A 6,162-nucleotide genomic window follows, 5' to 3' on the forward strand; every position below is an offset into this window, starting at 1 on the left:
GGGGTCTCTGACAGCGCAGGGGGTTTGGGAATCTCAGGAGGCGAGATTACCAATCAACATTTTGGAACTCCGTGAGATTTTCAGAGCTCTTCAGTCGTGGCCTCTTCTGAAGAGAGAATCGTTCATTTGTTTTCAGACGGACAATGTCACCACCGTGGCATATATCAATCATCAAGGGGGGACTTACAGTCCTCTGGCTATGAAAGAAGTATCTCGAATGGGCGGAATCCAGCTCCTGTCTAATTTCTGCGGTTCACATCCCAGGTATAGACAATTGGGAAGCGGATTATCTCAGTCGCCAGACGTTGCATCCGGGCGAATGGTCTCTTCACCCAGAGGTATTTCTTCAGATTGTTCAAATCTGGGGTCTTCCAGAAATAGATCTGATGGCTTCTCATCTAAACAAGAAACTTCCCAGGTATCTGTCCAGATCCAGGGATCCTCAGGCGGAGGCAGTGGATGCATTATCGCTTCCTTGGAAGTATCATCCTGCCTATATCTTTCCGCCTCTAGTTCTTCTTCCAAGAGTGATTTCCAAGATTCTAAAGGAGCGTTCGTTTGTACTGCTGGTGGCTCCAGCATGGCCTCACAGGGTTTGGTATGCGGATCTTGTTCGGATGGCCAGTTGCCAACCTTGGAATCTTCCGTTAAGACCAGACCTATCTCAAGGCCCATTTTTCCATCAGGATCTCAAATCATTAAATTTGAAGGTATGGAGATTGAACGCTTGATTCTTAGTCATAGAGGTTTCTCTGACTCCGTAATTAATACTATGTTACAGGCTCGTAAATCTGTGTCTAGGAAGATATATTATCGAGTCTGGAAGACTTACATTTCTTGGTGTTCTTCTCATCAATTTTCCTGGCATTCTTTTAGAATTCCTAGAATTTTACAGTTACTTCAGGATGGTCTGGATAAAGGTTTGTCTGCCAGTTCCTTGAAAGGACAGATTTCTGCTCTTTCTGTGCCATTTCACAGAAAGATTGCTAATCTTCCTGATATTCATTGTTTTGTACAGGCTTTGGTTCGTATCAAACCTGTCATTAAGTCAATTTCTCCTCCCTGGAGTTTGAATTTGTTTCTGGGAGCTCTACAAGCTCCTCCTTTTGAACCTATGCATTCTCTAGATATTAAATTACTTTCTTGGAAAGTTTTGTTTCTTTTGGCCATCTCTTCTGCCAGAAGAGTTTCTGAGTTATCTGCTCTTTCTTGTGAATCTCCTTTTCTGATTTTTCATCAGGATAAGGCAGTGTTGCGGACTTCATTTAAATTTTTACCTAAGGTTGTGAATTCTAACAACATTAGTAGAGAGATTGTGGTTCCTTCATTGTGTCCTAATCCTAAGAATTCTAAGGAAAGATCATTACATTCTTTGGATGTAGTAAGAGCTTTGAAATATTATGTTGAAGCTACTAAGGATTTCCGAAAGACTTCTAGTCTATTTGTTATCTTTTCTGGTTCTAGGAAAGGTCAGAAGGCTTCTGCCATTTCTTTGGCGTCTTGGTTAAAGTCTTTGATTCATCATGCTTATGTTGAGTCGGGTAGAACTCCGCCTCAAAGGATTACAGCTCATTCAACTAGGTCAGTTTCTACTTCCTGGGCATTTAGGAATGAAGCTTCGGTTGATCAGATTTGCAAAGCAGCAACTTGGTCTTCTTTGCATACTTTTACTAAATTCTACCATTTTGATATGTTTTCTTCTTCTGAAGCAGTTTTTGGTAGAAAAGTACTTCAGGCAGCTGTTTCAGTTTGATTCTTCTGCTTATAATTTAATTTTTTTTCATTATAAGATTTAAACTTTGTTTGAGGTGTGGATTATTTTTCAGCGGAATTGGCTGTCTTTATTTTATCCCTCCCTCTCTAGTGACTCTTGCGTGGATGTTCCACATCTTGGGTATTTATTATCCCATACGTCACTAGCTCATGGACTCTTGCTAATTACATGAAAGAAAACATAATTTATTTAAGAACTTACCTGATAAATTGATTTCTTTCATATTAGCAAGAGTCCATGAGACCCACCCTTTTTTGTGGTGATTTAGATTTTTTTGTATAAAGCACAACTATTCCAATTCCTTATTTTTTATGCTTTTGCACTTTTTTTCTTATCACCCCACTTCTTGGCTATTCGTTAAACTAAATTGTGGGTGTGGTGAGGGGTGTATTTATAGGCATTTTGAGGTTTGGGAAACTTTGCCCCTCCTGGTAGGAATGTATATCCCATACGTCACTAGCTCATGGACTCTTGCTAATATGAAAGAAATTAATTTATCAGGTAAATTCTTACATAAATTGTTTTTTTGCAGGACGTACCCCATACGTCGTTGGTCGTTAAGGGGTTAAAGAAATAGAAAAATGTCAAAATTAAACTTGCCTGATTCAGATAGAGCATGTAATTTTTAAGATACTTTTAAATTCACTTCTATTTTCATATGTACTTTGTTATTTTGGTATCCCTTTTTGAAAAAGAATATGCACATATCCTATACTAGTGGGAGCTAGCTGCTGATTGGTGCCTGCCCACATTTGTCTTGTGATTGGCTAACTAGGGGCGCAATCCGATAAAGATCGTAGTTTGCGGCGCAAGCGAGGGAACCCCCGCCGCCCGTAGTTTCAGCTCACAACTTGAGCTATCGTATATACGGCGCTGTCAGAGGCTAAAGTGCCGTAAGTCTGATAAACCAGCGATGTCCAGAAATCTGCGTAAGCACAAATTTCTGGAGTCGCCAGTGACTTACGGCACTTTAGAAACTGCCAGCGCCTACAAAACCTGACTAAAGTTATTAAATCGCCCGTACTGTCTAACACGCCTCCCAAACATAGCCCGACATGTCTAACCCTCTATCCGCTATCCCCCCTCACTATCCTAACAATAAAAAATGTATTAACCCCTAAACCGCCGCTCCCGGACCCCCCCGCCGCCACCTAATAAAGTTATTAACCCCTAATATAGTTAATATCGTTATTATATTATATATTAAGTATAATAACCCTATCTAACTCTAACATCCCTAGCTAAATTCTTATTAAAATAAATCTAATTAATATTATTAATTAAAATATTCCTATTTAAATCTAAATACTTACCTATAAAATAAACCCTAATATAGCTACAATGTAATTAATAATTACATTGTAGCTATTTTAGGGTTTATATTTATTTTACAGGTAACTTGGTATTTATTTTAACTAGGTACAATAGCTATTAAATAGTTAATAACTATTTAATAGCTACCTAGTTAAAATAATTACCAATTTACCTGTAAAATAAATCCTAAATTAAGTTACAAATACACCTACACTATCAATACATTAAATAAACTACAAATATCTAAACTAAAATACAATAAACTAAACTAAATTCCAAAAAAGAACAAACACTAAATTACAAAAAATAAAAAAATTACAAGATTTTTAAGCTAATTACACCTATTCTAAGCCCCCTAATAAAATAATAAAGCCCCCAAAATAAAAAAATGTCCCTACCCTATTCTAAATTAAAAATGTTCACAGCTCTTTTACCTTGCCAGCCCTTAAAAGGGCCTTTTGCGGGGCATGCCCCAAAGAAAACAGCTCTTTTGCCTGTAAAAAAAAAAAACACAATACCACCCCCCAACATTACAACCCACCACCCACATACCCCTATTCTAAACCCACCCAAACCCCCCTTAAAAAAACCTAACACTACCCCCCTGAAGATCTCCCTACCTTGTCTTCACCCAGCCGGGCAGAACTCTTCATCCGATCCGGGCGATGTCCAATCAAGCGGCAGTGAAGTCTTCTTCCATCCGGGCGATGTCTTCTTCCATCCGGCGATGTCTTCAATCAAGCGGCAGTGAAGTCTTCTTCCATCCGGCGATGTCTTCAAGCAAAGCGGCATCTTCAATCTTCTTTCTTCGCTCCTCCGCCGCGGAGCATCCATCCGGCACGAAGACTGATCGAGGAAGGAGGTACCTTTAAATGGCGTCAGCCAATCGGATTGAACTTGAATTTGATTGGCTGATTCAATCAGCCAATCAGATTTTTCTACCTTAATTCCGATTGGCTGATAGAGTCCTATCAGCCAATCGGAATTCGACAGACGCCATCTTGGATTACGTCATTTAAAGGTACCTCATTCCTCGTTCAGTCTTCGTGCCGGATGGATGCTCCGCGGCGGAGGAGCGAAGAAAGAAGATTAAAGATGCAGCTTTGCTTGAAGACATCGCCGGATGGAAGAAGACTTCACTGCCGCTTGATTGAAGACATCGCCCAGATGGAAGAAGACTTCTCTGCCGCTTGATTGGACATCGCCCGGATCGGATGAAGAGTTCTGCCCGGCTGGGTGAAGACAAGGTAGGGAGATCTTCAGGGGGGTAGTGTTAGGTTTTTTAAGGGGGGTTTGGGAGGGTTTAGAATAGGGGTATGTGGGTGGTGGGTTGTAATGTTGGGGGGTGGTATTGTGTGTTTTTTTACAGGCAAAAGAGCTGTTTTCTTTGGGGCATGCCCCGCAAAAGGCCCTTTTAAGGGCTGGTAAGGTAAAAGAGCTGTGAACTTTTTTAATTTAGAATAGGGTAGGGAAAAAAAATTATTTTGGGGGGCTTTATTATTTTATTAGGGGGCTTAGAATAGGTGTAATTAGCTTAAAAGTCTTGTCATTTTTTTATTTTTTTTTGTAATTTAGTGTTTGTTTTTGTAGTTTAGTTTAGTTTATTTTATTGTATTTTAGTTTAGATATTTGTAGTTTATTTAATTTATTGATAGTGTAGGTGTATTTGTAACTTAGGTTAGGATTTATTTTACAGGTAAATTGGTAATTATTTTAACTAGGTAGCTATTACATAGTTATTAACTATTTAATAGCTATTGTACCTAGTTAAAATAAATACCAAGTTACATGTAAAATAAATATAAACCCTAAAATAGCTACAATGTAATTATTAATTATATTGTAGCTATCTTAGGGTTTATTTTATTTTTTTATTGAGGGTTTTTCATAATGACAACAAAAAACTATGGCATATACATATTTCAAAACATAGCAATGATTGTCACAATAACAATATAACAGGCAAAGAAAATATATAATGAATGCCAAAATGCATCTGAAAACCTCCTTTTATGTTTTTATATGATAATGTGGGTAGCTATTATTCCAGGCCATAATGTTAAAAAGGCGCTCTGAAAGAGCACTGTAGCTACCAGATAGACCCATTTTATTCTGAACTAATTCGTCCTATACTTGAATGCTTCTTATTGTTAAAGTCAGGGTCATAATATCAAAAGCTTTATAAAAAACAGGGGGGGAATTAGGGAATTGTCAGCGGGTAAGTACCGCTTATACAAATAATTTTTCTATATAGCAATATTATAGCGTACCTAAGTTATTTGATGAAAATAATAATAATAGCAATATAAATAGCTATGGTCAACTACAGTGGGGGGGGGGCGGAAGACTATAGGAATGTAAATGGACAGGGTCACTTAGTTATTATTACATAACGTGTAGTGTGTAACACTGCGCTATACGGGAGTTAAATGTAATTTGTAATGAGTATCAAGGAAGGGTAGGTATATCTCCGGTCTGGTTAGGATGAGACCTATGTTTCATTATTAAAGCATTTATGCAGTATCTCCCCTCAGGGATATTGTCACCACTGGACAGAGACGGTTAGGGGATAGTGGATATGACCCGCTCGCAGATATAGAGCGGGAAAGGATGAGGGGAGATACAGTCTAAAGAAATGTCATGGGAGCTAGCGGCTCTATAGATAAGAAGCCCGGGAATATTAGAATAGATAAAAAGTTAAAATATATTGGGAATAATAAACAGCATGTAAGTATGGGCTATACTAAACTGTATTAAAGATAAATGTTGGGTGTAATTGTATATTAATCCTTTAACATCTAGGGTATATGGTATATCTAAGAAAAATGAGTATAATGAAATCATACTAAACATTAGGTATATATATAGCTATCCCCTTTCCATCATAGTAGCATAGGGTCTAGCAGGTATAGGTATATAGTTGAAGCTATTACTCTATGCGTAAGTGGGTGGACAATAGAACTCCAGATGAAAGAGAATGCTTTGATATTAGACTGTAGCATGCAAAACAATAAACTATCTAACTAATCTAGGTCAGACTAATAAACTAACTGCAGATACCATAACTTCCCTAT

Source organism: Bombina bombina, chromosome 2, assembly GCF_027579735.1.
Source record: "Bombina bombina isolate aBomBom1 chromosome 2, aBomBom1.pri, whole genome shotgun sequence".
Taxonomy (NCBI): Eukaryota; Metazoa; Chordata; class Amphibia; order Anura; family Bombinatoridae; genus Bombina; species Bombina bombina.